This window comes from Microcebus murinus, chromosome 14 (genome assembly GCF_040939455.1).
Source record: "Microcebus murinus isolate Inina chromosome 14, M.murinus_Inina_mat1.0, whole genome shotgun sequence".
Taxonomy (NCBI): Eukaryota; Metazoa; Chordata; class Mammalia; order Primates; family Cheirogaleidae; genus Microcebus; species Microcebus murinus.
The window spans coordinates 16,068,190-16,081,901 of record NC_134117.1 but is presented as its reverse complement, the minus strand read 5'-3'; the positions used below and the strand labels follow the sequence as shown (position 1 = coordinate 16,081,901).

Here is a 13,712-nt window from a genome sequence, read left to right as displayed (position 1 = left end):
TCATTTCTCCCTTGCTGAGGTGGGTCCTGAAGGCCATGACCTCTGGTGCTCCTCAGCCTACCTGGTTTCCAGGTGTCGTTGAGGGGGCCCGTCCTCCACAGTTAAGGCAGAGCTGCAGCTGACATGAAGAGAGCCCCGCCCTGGGCCTCAGCAATCCTGGGTCCTGCTCCTGGCTCCATCCCAGCCCATGTGACTCTGAGCAAGTCGCTTTCTCCTCTGGTCCTCAGTTTGCTGATCTGCAAAGTGGGAGGGCTGGGCCTAGAGGGCTGCAGGTAGAATGGCTCCCCAGGAGCAGTTCCTGGGTCTTGGGGACCTAGGGCAGCCATGTCCCTAGAGATATATAGATAATTCCCAGCCACAGGTAATCCTAAAGTCCTACTCGGGTGCTTTGTGGGGACCTGGAGAGTTTGGGTACATCTTTGAAGCAGTACAGTCAGATGAGCCATCTGGATTTGGTCTGTCCCAGGATCATCATGAAATGAAACCACCTTCAAGCAACAGCAGAAAAGGGGAGAAAGGGAGCAATTGGGGGTGACTGGGGCCAGAGGGGGCCAGTCCAAGCCAGGCCTGGGCCAAGGGTTCAACCTGCATCATCCCATGAATCCTCAAAATGGCCCTCCTCCAAGGCAGGAGCCTTCACTGTCCCCATTTTCAGATGAGGGAACTAAGACCAGGATGCTGAAGTCATGCAGCCACTGCTGCGCCTAGGCACACAGTTTCCATCCCGGCCATGGCTGTATTTCCCCTCTGCCCAGCGCTCTTTGGCTGCAGTCTTAGAGACCAGACAGGCTTTGGCCTGGGCAAGGACAGACCCCAAGAGGGCCAGGGCAAAGCCTGCAAGGCCAGAACACCAGGTCAGGCCGGGGCTGGGGAGAGGGGCAATCCCCAGGCCTCAGTCCCCCTGTGGTCAGGGCCAGAGCCCCACCCAGGTGCCTGCCATGGGGTCCCACTCCTCTGCCTGCCTTGGAGTCTCTGCCAAAATGCAGATGACAGTGGCTCAGTCATTCACTATAGCAAGCTCAGATCAAATAGCCTTTGCTTGTTTTCATTGGTTGGTCCCATTTATTTCCATAGTGCCGATGTATGAAAACCTCCTCATGCCTCCCTAACACTGCATAGGTACTTAGTGAGGTTGTGTCCATACCCACAGAGAGACCCCGGGCAGCTGCCCCACTGCCTGCTTACCCGAGAGGGCCCGAACCCTGAGGGGTTGGGCAGGCACAGGTGCCTGAGAATTAGCTGATTCTCAGAACATCCGGATCCCTGGAGGAAAAGTGAGCCTGAGATAATTTTATATTTCCTTGTGTATGGTACTAAGGAAGCAGGGAAGAGGCTATATTTTTGGGGAAAGAACCTAATAGTATAAAGGGAAGAGAATGGGTTTTGCCTGAGTTCAAATCCCAACCCCATGCTCACTGTGTGGCCTTGGGCAGCAACTGCTTAGTCTTAGTCGTTAAGTGGAGAAGATTAAATGAGCTAATTTGGGTTAGATTCTTAGCAGGACGCTTAGCATCTAGGAAACGTGCCTTAAACAGAAACGGGCAGTCGGTAGTGGTGGAGACAATAGGAATGTGTGGCCACCTCAGCCGGCGCCAAACTGAGTTGCCAAAGGTTCGGAAAACGGTTCAGCAGGACGCATGTAGTCACGGCCCCCTGGACCCACCTCTCTGTGGTTGCTCGGTGGGGCTGTCTTCGCCCGGGGCTCTCCTGGGGGATAAGAAAGACAAGCTGTGGGACTCCTGGAATCCACAGCTGTGACCCTCTCCCCAGCCAGGCCCCCCTCAGTGGAAGGAAGGGTCGCTGCCCCAAGAGCTAACGGGCAGTGGCATTCGACCACAAGGGTAGGTCGCATATGTTAGTGCACCATCCCACAGTGGGGGCTTCTGCAAAATGGTCAGATTGTCGTCTTGTCCGTTCATACTGAGGAGAAAGTGATGGAAAGGTACAGTCTGTATGATAACAGGAGGCAAAGCCCTGAGTCCAGAGAAACTCTATTCATGGGGGCTTTTCAGGCATTGGGGCAAAAAGAAGTCACATCTGAGAGAAGAGGGGCCTCAGAAGCCACAGCACCAAGATGGTGCCATGGTGCAACTGGTCACGTGGCTGCCTAGCATCTGCGCCCACCAGGGGACCCTGCAGCTGCCAGGGACTAGAGGAAGACACAGATAGTGGATCTGGAGCTGGCACCTCAAAACAGAGAGGTGGTGACGATCCATCCTGGCGGTGCGATGGCGGCCACAGAGGCACGGCAGAAGGGGTGCGGCACCCCTGGTGGCATCGCCGTGCAGCACAGGCTTTCCAAGTGTGGTTCTCCCGCCTTCCTGATGCCGCCGTTCCCCCACAGTCCTCCAGTAAACCCCTTCTCTGCTAAGTCAGTGGCTTGCCACGAGGAGTCTGATCTGAGGCAGCCCACAACCCCAAGGCCAGCGGAGACAACAGAATGATTACATTAAGAAAGCAACACAACGGATTTTAATTTCGTGACGTTTTCCAGCAATTAGATACAGAAACAAGGATTTCTTGAAGATGAGGAGCCTGTTCCCAGATGGAAGAGTGATAGGGTTTCCATAGTAGGGTTAGGATCAGGGCAATGTGGTTTCCATATTCCAGTGCTCCCATGAGACCTGCCCCTCCCCTTCCCCCAGCCTGGGGCAGGCTGGAGAATTCACTCACCTAGGCCTGCCTCACGCCAGGTGTTTACCACCTCACATCAAAGCAGTCCACCTGCCATGGGGTTCATTTCAGTGGGGCTGTGCCTTCCTCGCAAGTTCAGCTGAATCTCCTTATTGGAGACCCTGGGGTGCAAGGATGAGAGCTGCTATAACTCTCCTATCTGGGCCTCAGTTTTTCCCATCAATAAAACGAAAGGAACCAACTTGCTTCTGTACAAAGGTCCTTCCGGTTCTAAAGTCTGTGATGCCATTATTCTGCTTCTTTGGAAGTCTCCCTCCCATTGCTTTCTTTTCTGCACTCTGTGTAGGTGGACCACAGAAGAAACACAGAAAACAGGAAGAGCAAAGGCGGTAAGAATCTGCCTTGCATGCTGACCAAGTTGGGGAATATCCATCTTGCAGCCAAGTTCAGTTCTCTGCCCTCAAGCTCTTAATGTTACTGTAGCCGCCAGGGGGTGGGTCATGGACACAGAACCCACTCTAGGTATTCCGAGTAGGAAGGGCTCTAATACAGGGAATTGACGCTTGCATGATTGCTGGAAAGGATGGAGAAACAAAGGTCAGGCCAGCGGCTGCTAGAGGCAGGTGATGTACAGGAACTCACCCGGAAGCTGCGAAGACCCCGGCAGTCTCTGCAGCTGCTGCAGCCACCAACCTCAGCAGCCGGAAGTGCCAGAGCATGCAATTCTCAAGGCTTTGAGTTTTGCCCATGAGTGGAGCTGCAGCTGCCGCCACCTCCCAGTTCTCCCAGCAGTGCCTCCCACTGCGGGCTCTAACTTGGAGCTGTACAGGGAAGGGGATTCTGGGAAATGCAATTCCGGGTTTCTCCTCTGCGGTGCAGACTGTAGAAGGGTGCGGCCACGATGCCAAGGACAACAATCAGCACAGCCACAAACCAGGAAGAGCAAAGAGATTTCATCTCAAGGGCCAGCTCTTGATTCGAAGGTAATGGCTGCCCAGAGCAGTATGTTGAAAATAATTCTGAGGATGTGTCTATGCTCAGCAGGAAAAGGTGCTACGATTGATTAGCAATGTCTGTCATGGGCGTGGAATTAAAGTGGGGAATCGTATGCAACAAATTTGCACTCCTGCTCTAAACTGATGATGGGAAGGCTTTCTAAAGTGACTGCTATTTGCATTAGTTCCCTTTGTTCCTGAGTCAAATGTAGTAGTAACCATGGAAGTAGTAACCATCCACGTATGGAGCTATGCCCATAAGCCTGGAGCTCAAGAAGGACCCCAGAAGTAGAGCAGCTGGTCCAACTGGAGCAGGCCAGGGACATCGGGAAGCTGTGGGGTCTCCACCTCACAATCCACAGTCATGTTCCTCAAGGTCATCTCACGGTCAGCTCTTTCAGAACCACCCCCAATCCCCCACCTTACTTCACTTCTAAGTTTCCAGGTGTCTCTGCCAGGCCATACCACATGCTCTCAGAGAAACCTTCCCCGCCCTTCTCTAGTGAATTACTTCCCTTCTCTATACCTCAGTTTCCTCGTTGGCACATTTAGGAGTTGGATTAGAGCTGTGCTTTGCAGACTGTGTGTCCGGGAGCCCCTGGGTGTTCAGGAGGAAGGTTAGAGGAATGCCAAGGCGTAGGGCTCTACAGATACCACTTTTATCTGTGTTAGATACTATGCTTTTTTCTTAAGACGTCACTGGCAAAAAAAAGGGGGAGGGGTCTGCTGCTATAAATTAAAATTAATGAATTAAAGACTCGAGGAACTCTGGATAAATAAAAGGTCCCCAGGGTTCCTTCGATGTAACATTCCCTGGTGCTGTTTGGTTTGTCCTCTGAAAACACCAGCTCTTCCTCCTGCTCCACTTCCTTTTCTCGTGTCTTTTCCCACCCCTGGTTTTCCAAAGAAATGAGTTGCAAAGTCTTCATTTTCACTTCTAAACTTGAGTTGAGCTTGAGAACCAAACTTGAAGCCTGGTTCATTGTGAGGTGCTGTAAGGTCATGTAAAGGAGAATGAGGGATGGGGAAAGTCAATATGCAATTTTCCCAGTTTTCCAAAAATCTTGTTATTCTTTTATAATTGAAAAACACATTGAACCATAGAAAATTTAGAGCTTGACATCCTGGAGTCAGGAGGTATTCTTGCTTTCCCTTTGCCGTACTGTGTAGCACCAAATTTTGAGAAGTGGGAACATACTGCTTTGAGTTGGTTGTTTTTAATGACGCTGCAATACTGTATGGTTTTTATTGTTATTTTTTATTTTTTTAAAGACATGGGGAACCATTTAAACAGCGTAACAGCGTTTTGTGTTCAGAATGTACTTTGGAGTTCCATCTTGGGGAATAGGAACCCTTCTGTTCCTCTTCCCGCCGCAGTTTCACTTAGTTCCCACTAATACTAGCTCTGGAAGACTCTGAGTCAGCCGTAAAATATGTCCATTCAGGAAAATGACAAGCTCGTTTTCATTACTCCCTGCCCGAGAGAAAGGGCAGATTCCATGAAAGCCCTGGGCGGGTGTGTTTGAAGAATGGTGGGCAGAGCCAGCCATCCTGCCCCTGCTCTGTGGGGTCCTCTGCCCAGCTGTGGGGCCCAGCTGGAGGAGGAAGTGGCTGGAGCCCCGCCCACCTCACCTTGGCCTTGGGCTGGGCCTGGTGGGAGTCCACACCAGCCAGGCCAGGACAGCCAGGCTGGGACAGAGCATGTGCAGACCCCACCTGCTCATTGGCTGAATCCTGGGGGACAGTGCCTTTTCCCACCGGCATCTACAGCTGGAGAGGGCTGAGCTTGTGGCCGCAAATCCACCTGTCGCACCTGTTCTCTGGTTCCTGAATTCCCCCACCAAGAAAGAGAACCTGCCGGAATTTTGCCAGTGCCTGAAACGCTTTCTATAGAAATGCTTCCAGAATGAACATGGGCTTTGGCACCCCTCTCCCCAGGAGGCACAGAGACCCACACACAGGATAAGGGGTGACTTCATCTTTCCTGGGAGCTCCCTGGAGACAGCACTCTTGGTTCAGGACCCCGCGGGCTGGGCTGGAGGAGGAAAGTCAGGGCCATTTCCCTCAAGACCAGCCCCAGTTTCACCCAGGGTGGAGGACAGAAGTGGGGATCCTCCCAGCCTTGCTGGAGAAGAGAAGAGGGCTGGAGGCAGAACCTGGCCTGATGGGAACTTGCCTCACGAGCAGCAGGGTTTACTCCCGAAACAAGCAAGTCATCCTCTATCCTGTTGCCTTTTCCTTTAGGGTCCTTTCCCCAGGCACTGAGGCCTGAATCCTATCACAGTATCAGAACTCTCGTGTTCTATTGGATCTCCTCTTGAAAAGCAATTCCCCCAAAAGGGCCACAGTAAGTCACATCTTGCAGAAGGGATAACTGCGTGGTCTGGGGCATAGGGAAGTGACCATGTATGCATAAGCTGGAGAGCCAGGAGAGTGTCCCATAGAACATTCTGTGACGATGTCCAATAAAACTAACATGCACTGTGTGATACTGTATGGCAACTGAGCATTTAAATTTGGCCAGTGCAACTAAGGAACTGAATGTTTAATTTTAATTATAATAGCCACATTGGCTACAGGCTACCATATTGAACAGTGCAGTTCTAGAAAGTCTAATTTGGAAGAGACCCTAGATATGCTTTGGCTCAGATAGTCTCACCAGGTGGCATATCTCACTGGGCTCTCTGGGAGGTATAGTTTGCAAAAGACTATGCCTTATAACTTTAAATCTGAAAAACAAAAACAACCCCTGTTTTTGTATAAAATGAATGTTAAGGAGGATTAGAGTTTTGTGTTTATCAAAAGTAGCAAAAACTTTTCAGCCAGGTGTAGTGGCTCATACCTGTCATTCTAGTACTCTGGGAGGCCAAAGTGGGAGGATTGCTTGAGACCAGGAGTTTGAGACCAGCCTGCACAAGAGTGAGACCATGTCTCTACAATTAAAAAAAAAAAAAAAAGGAAAATTAGCCGGGCATCACGTTTGTGGTCATTTCTTAGAGCTGCCATTCCAGGGTTGGCTCCTGCTGGTGCCAGGATCCACAGCATTAAGAGACACTATTTTCTCCAGGTTATCTTCATTTCTTCTGTTTTACTGCATCCTCCAGCTGCTGGTCTCTCCTCCCTCAGCAGGTCTTTGTTGTGTGGAATTCCTCTTCAGTAGTTGGGGTAGTCTCTGTCTTCCATGGTGCTCCAGAGAGCTGTCACCCTGACTTCCCCAAGAGGCCTTAGGCTCTTCAAGCAGACCAGAGGTCATAGGATTTGCCTTAATATTCCAGAGTTTCCCTTTAGCATCTAACTTTCCCATTCTCTTCTTTGTTCTCTCTTCTCTCTATCCCCTCAAAAGTCCAACAAGCAAAGCCAGAAATGCAAGCAGAAATGGGAATCATATTCCTGTTTTCCACCAGGAAGCAAGAGCAAGAAGGGTCTCCCTCTGGTGCCTGGGATGACCAGAGCCACCAGATCACTTTACTTCTCGTATTCCTGCATTCTGAGCAGACCCTAGAGGCTGCATTCTGCAGGCAGCCCCAACTTGCTGCCAAGCAAGAAGACCAGACCCCAGACCTTATCCAGATGTCCCTCAGGGGACATTCTTTCCTAATTCTCTTTAGAATCTTTCTGACCATCACAACACTCCCCATTCACTATGCCAGGAGCCCACACCTTCAAATGGGATAACTTAGCTCTTCTTTCTTACAAATGTATGCTCATTTACTTTTATTTTTATTTGCTTTTATTGTTGTTTTGTTTTTTGAGATGAGGTCTTGCTCTATTGCCGAGGCTGAAGTGCAGTGGTGTGATCATAGTTCATTGCAACCTCAAATTCCTGGGCTCAAGCAGTCCTCCTGCCTCAGCCTCCCAAGTAGCTGGAACTACAGGCACCCACAACCACACCAGGCTGATTTCTTTATTTTTTGTAGATATGAGCTCTTGCTGTGTTGCCCTGGCTGGTCTCAAACTCCTGGTTTCAAGCTGGGATTACAGGCACGAGCCACCATGCCCAGCCTGTATACTCATTTATTTATTCTACCATTGAATATTTCCCCAGAGTCTCCTGGGTGCCAGACACTATGCCTAGTTACTGGAGAAGCATCTCTATCATCTGAGGCACCAGACATATGAGAAAAGAAGCCATCTTGGATGGTCCAGCAGATACCTCATAAAGTAGAAGAACCACCCAGCTGAGCCCAGTCCACATTACTGAATCATGAGAAAAAATAAACTAGTTGTTTTAGACAACTAAGCTTTGGGGTTGTTTTATACACAGCAATAGATATAATAATTGAAACGTTGCCAAACACAGCCGTGACATGAGAATGGAGGACTTGTCTTCTCTTTCAACAGGCTCTTCCTGACTTCTTGACCCAGCTCTCCCCATCCCTTCCCTGCCAGCTATTTGTAGTTCTGTAACTGGCAGCAGCTCTGGGAGCACCTGCCCAACCAGTTCTTTGTGTGACCAGGTGTAATTAATTAATTAGCCATTTGTGAGCCCCAGACAAAGGGGTACTATTGATCTTCAGTCTCCACCTTCCGTGAGGAGCCCTTGGAGCTGGAGCCATTAGGGGCTGGGCAAGGATGACTGGAGCAATCCCAGACACAGAGCCCCAACCCTCTGTCAGTTACAGGAGATGCCCTGATGACAGGGTTGCCCTGGCTGTGTTGGGCAAAGCTATTCATCCAAAAAATGTGGCGCCCAAAGGATCTTTTCATACCCTTCATGCTACAAGGAGCAGAAGGCCTCAGTAGTGCAGCATGGGTGTGAGGCAGGGCAAGCAGAGAGAAGGCATCAATGTGGAGGGAGAGGGTGTTTGGGCAAATGACCCTGGTCAGACCCTGGAGGGTGGGGAGGCCTCAGGAAGACTTCCAGCATGCAGGGCATCTCATGAGAAATTATTGATAAACAAGACCTGTGGCCACACTTAGTAACACAGGTGGAGAAATAGATTATGGCAGTTACAGGAAATCATATATTTTCTGTGGATAACGTCACATGGCTATTTTACCTTATTCAATAAGCAATTCAATTATTCAATTCAGTAAACATTTGTTAAGATTCAGTGATCATAACCAGAAAGGGAAATCAAAAGAGCAAAAAAATGATTGGTATGTCACCGGGTAAGCACAGAAGCAGAAGTATATACAGAGCCCAGGCAGTGCCCTGGGGAGGAAGAGAGTGATTGTTTCTGAGGGTGTCCAGGAAGGCTTCCAGGAGGAGGTGACCAATGACATGGGTTTTGAAGGGTAAATGGGAGTTCACTAGCCACAGCAAAGGGTAGGGGTCATCTTTAACGGTTGGCGGCCATGGTTTGTAGGTGGGTCTACCCAACTTAAAGATGGAGGAACAAAGCCAACTTTCCACATGCAACTCCCAACAGCAGACATGTTGATTTGATGGTGGGTAGAAGTGAGCTCCTAGACTCATAATCAACTTTAGAGAGACGATAACACCCACTGAGGTCCTGGCACGAAGCAACCTTCGAAGTCACAAGTGCTGGTGGAATTGACCAGTCACAAAGGTTATAGTTTTCTGTGAGTCTTTGTATCTGGGGTAGCAAGACAGAAGGAACCAGGGAAGAACGAATAGAAAACAACACATCCTAAGATGCTCAGCAGCAACTATGAAGACTGCAGGTGGTGGCAGTGCTGGCCCCGCGCCCTCCTGCTGCTGGGGACCTTTCCACGTTGTCTCTGCGCATGAGCTTGCATCCCTCAGGCTAGCTCTTCCTGCCGGAGCCCTGAGACCCCATTTGTGGGCATGACCCCTCTGGAAAGCTGGAGCCCATGGCAGCCCCTTCCGCTCCCCAGCAATGAATTGGACCGAGTCCCCATCACGTTGGCCAACACAGGTCTTGTACGGTGACTCCTGGTCTAGGGGGCTGGTCCCTTCTCGGGAAACCGGCCTCTTGACTATGAGGGGCTCTGTCTGGGCACCCATTGGAGGGGGCAGCCCTGAGCTAGGCATTCATTGCCCCTTTGAAAAGAGCTAATGTCATTCTTGTCATTTTAAAAACTTTAGCCAAGAGGGACTGACAGAAACATGGATCGGGGTGAACTATATTTGACTGATATTCTGTCAAATATCGTGTGGGGTTGTGATCCACAGCTCTTCCCATCTGCTGCTCCAGTCCGAGCCGCTGCATGCACAATGGCGTAATTACCATATTCCATTCGGGTCCCTCCGTCGGATCAGAGCCACAGAGAAAGGAAGCCCGGCGAGGCGGGTGCGAGGGCGAAGGCGTCCCTCCACTCTTCCCAGGGGAGAGCCGGGAGGGGGGGGCTGCCCCAGAAGGCGTCGGGTGCCAGCCCGGGGAAGGTGCACATCCTGGAAACAAAGGAGGAAGGTGGCGGATCCAGAGTAAGGAGCGGGATTAAGATCACACAAACCTGTAGCCTTTAGAAACTGGCTTAATCCATTTTGTAAAGAGTTGGGAGGGTTTTTCTCTCCGTGAATATAATACCTTGCACATCTGATCAGCTTTTTTCCCAGAACATTTCAAAGCTCTCTGCAAATACAGCAGAGTCTCCTTAGATTAGAGTATGGCCTATTATTACCTGGCTTTGGAGACACCCCAGGTCAGCAGGTCACCCGGGGCCTTCTGAAATAAGACAATTCCCTGCAACAAAAAGCCTGGTGTGATGTGGTTTGTCTAACGAGTGGTTTTCAAACTATGTGAGTCATGGGACCCTGAAAGAAAAAACAGCCTGAAACTCAATTGCTAATTCAGAACAAAGTGGAGCTATTCTGGTTAAAGCAAAGGTGGGGGTGAGGGGGGCAAAGATAGGGCCACTTGGCACTCCATCCACTGAACCCCCAGGACTCCCCAGGTTAGTGTGGAGGTCAGCCTGGTCCCCACCCCCAACCAGAGGCAGATTTTCTGGGAAGTTAATGAAAAAGGTTTCTACAGGGCCCCTTATTCTCCCAGGTACCACTTCCAAGGCTTGGTCCCTAATTTTATTTCTATCGTTTCGTGTTGTTTTTATAATGAGGAATCCTCAAATGATGTAAGTTTCATGCAGGTCCAGCTACGTAATTTGTACAGCCAAGTGCAAAACAAAAACTTGGGGCTCTTTGTTCAAAAACTATGAAGAGTTTCAAGACAGGGACAGCAGCGCATTAAACCAAGCTCAGTCCCTTCCCGGCACAGGGCCCTGTGCCACTGCTCAGGCGGCACACACATGAATCTGACCCCGGTTTCATGTCCCCAAAAACCCTGGCTCTGCCCCTTTATGCAACTTTCCAAAGAAATGCCAATAGATTCAAATAAACCTCAACCTAATTTTCTCCTAGTGAGTCAGACGAGTCACCTTTGCAGCCCTGAGCCTGAAGCTCCTCCCAGACATAGGGGCAGCTTCCTTTCAACCTCTGCTTTCATATAGGGGACTGGATTTAGGATGAGTGACCGCCTTTGCAAACAGAAACTACAGCAGACAAAAATAATCTGTTGTATATTCAGTGATTCAAACCAGAGCGGCACTTAGGAGAAATTGTGGGTGGATCCTAAAAGCCCCAGAGTGTTTGACAGAATCATTTCAGGGTACTCCTTGAGGGCCAGGGCCACACACACTCCTTTTCTGGGTCCCCAGTGCTGCTGGCCCACAGTAATTACTGAAAACATGCCTATTGCATAAACACAGCCTGTCTATTGCATAGACAAAATCCTTGTGGTTCTCTGACTATGCCATACTCGTTACAAGCGGCAAACCCTTGTAGGTGTCTTCCCCTGCCCAGAAAGATCTTCCCAGTCCCTTCTTCAATTGAGGTGCTACATACACACCAAACCCCGTCTGAAGTGTCCCCAGCCGGCAGCCCTGCCTTTGAGATAAAGTACCACTGCCTGGGATGTTTGGGTTAAGGCCGGACAACTGGTCAGTGGGTGGACCAGGCAGAGTGTACCCAGGAAACAGAAAGCAGAAAGTATTGAAAACAGAGGGATGTGGATGCAGGAATTGGCTTTGCAGAGATGGAGGATCTGAGAAGCCAAGTAGGGGACGCTAAGTCAACCCAGTGATGAGTGAGGTTGGAAGCTGCCAGCGCCCTGGGCCGGAGGGACAGACAGAGGAGGGGGGTTACCAGACCAGAGTGAGCCAGGGGCCCGGGCCAAAACTGGATCCACAAGGGTCTGTCCAGAAGAACTGGAGCCAGGGAGGAAACCGGATGTAGCCAGAGCCACTGTCCAAGGCAGAATGGGATGAGGAGAAACCCCCTGTGTCCCTTCTTCACGCTGTCCCTCCCCCACCGGCCCAGCCCAGCCGGAAGCCAGTCAAGAGAGGAGGCCGAGAGACGCACCCTGAGGGACCAGTGTTCCCCGGAACACAGGGCAGAGCTGAGGCAGGGCGCCGAGAGGTCTCATGGCAAACAGGCCCCGTACCGCGTGCCGGGGTGCCGCGGAAGTAATGCACCAGCAGAGAGAGGCATTTGAACTTGACAAGCCTTGGGAACCTTTCCAGCTCTGGGAAGGACACTTGATAGCAACTCTCTTTGCCTTCCTCTGCAGTTCCCAGGATAATGGCCACACACATAATGCTTCTCATGCTCAATAAAATTAGAACGGAGAATCTTTTCATTGGCTATTTAATCTCCTGCTAGATTAATTTTTCTTTATAACTGAGGAGAAATGTTGTGTTTTCTGACTTGCAGATTCACTTCCTTTTATGAGATAATGAAAATTATATAACCCATCATGTTTCCCTTTTTGCCTTAGCTGCCAGGAAGCTCAAAGCTAAATGTCAAACTTCCCAAATACAGATTTTTAATTATATACTATCCCCTTCTACATTTCTGTAAATTCACAATTTCTTGTTTAACCCTCTCATTGACTAAATGTTTTATAATACAAAACACCTCAAATACTTTTGAGAAATAAAGTATACCTTGGCCTCGTTTTCATTCAAGTTGGTTCCAATGGTTCCTATATCACTAATTCTTCCCCACATTTGGTCCCTGTCTGTTCCCCTTCCCCCACAAAACTTCCTAGTGATTTGTCATTTTCCCACGTTGAGAAAGCCACAGGCCCTTGCCACTTCTCCATGGCACTCTCTTGCTCTTAAATTGTCTCTATATCTCTTTCACTTCTCCTTTCTCTGCCCTCTTCAGAGATTTCCCCTCCAGCAGGGCATGAACCCTTCCTCAGCAGTGCCAGCATCACGGGGCCCACTAAAGAGGAAGCCACACGCCTGGACAGAGAAGTGAGGGCTCCTGGAGGCAGGGGGTCAGCGTGTGGGCACTATTGGCAGCCCTCGGGGCAGATCTGCTCTGAATCTGGCTGTGCCACTCACCTCGATCGACGATCAGTGGACGTCGGTTGCACTCATTGGCTCGCCAGTGCAGTGCCCCCTTCCCTGCTTTTGGTAACAGCAGCCCAATTTTTCTCTGGAGATTGCTCCTCTCCCATTGCATTCAGTCTTGGTAGGACTGTCTTCCAAAGCGCCTTGTCCTCTTTGCCCAAAGTCGGGCCAGCCCACCTGGTCACACTCATGAGACTGTCTTCCAAGAGGGTAAACTTTGAATGGGGTGACATGTGAAAGCTCATTCATTTTGCCTCTCACCCCCAGTGGGCTGGTCTGTAAGCTCCTACCACCTCCAACCCCCCAAACTGACCCCACCCTTGTCGTTGCAAGGCCTGCTTGCTCAGAGTTTTCATGGGTCTTTAAGAATGAGTTTCTGTTGCTCGCAACCATCAGGCTCCGAGTGACGCCCGGTCTGAGAGCGGGCAAAGTATACAACCTCTCTGAGCCCCAGGTTCCACGAACCTGAGTAACGAGGATACTAGGACATACCGCATGAGATGAGGGGTAAGGTGCTTAGTCCATGCTATGTGTTTCACAAATATCTCATCCCTCCTTCCTTGCCCTGCTGAACAAGTGACCTGCAAAAGGTGATGGAATGTGCCCACATTCCACAGGTGGCCAGTGGCAAACATCGATGGTCAGGCCTCCTGAGAACTCATCTTCTTCCAGACCTCTCTGCTTTTCAAGGAATTCCTTGAGATCTCACAGATGGGTGAGCAGTGGTTTACCCATTTCAATGGGGGAGAAGCGGACTTTCTAAAACACTTGCCAAAAACTCACCGTAAGGAACAAAGAAAG

General features: G+C 50.2%; 1 long non-coding RNA gene across 1 annotated transcript in view; it reads left to right on the top strand.

Annotated features, from left to right (window-relative positions):
* Nucleotides 1-2,780: 2,780 nt before the first annotated feature.
* Nucleotides 2,781-13,712, top strand: part of LOC105875138 (uncharacterized) — a 79,354-nt gene continuing 68,422 nt past the window's right edge. Inside the window, exon 1 of the long non-coding RNA XR_012922804.1 lies at nt 2,781-3,617. This is a non-coding gene — a long non-coding RNA (uncharacterized LOC105875138). The remainder of the gene's footprint in view (nt 3,618-13,712) is intronic.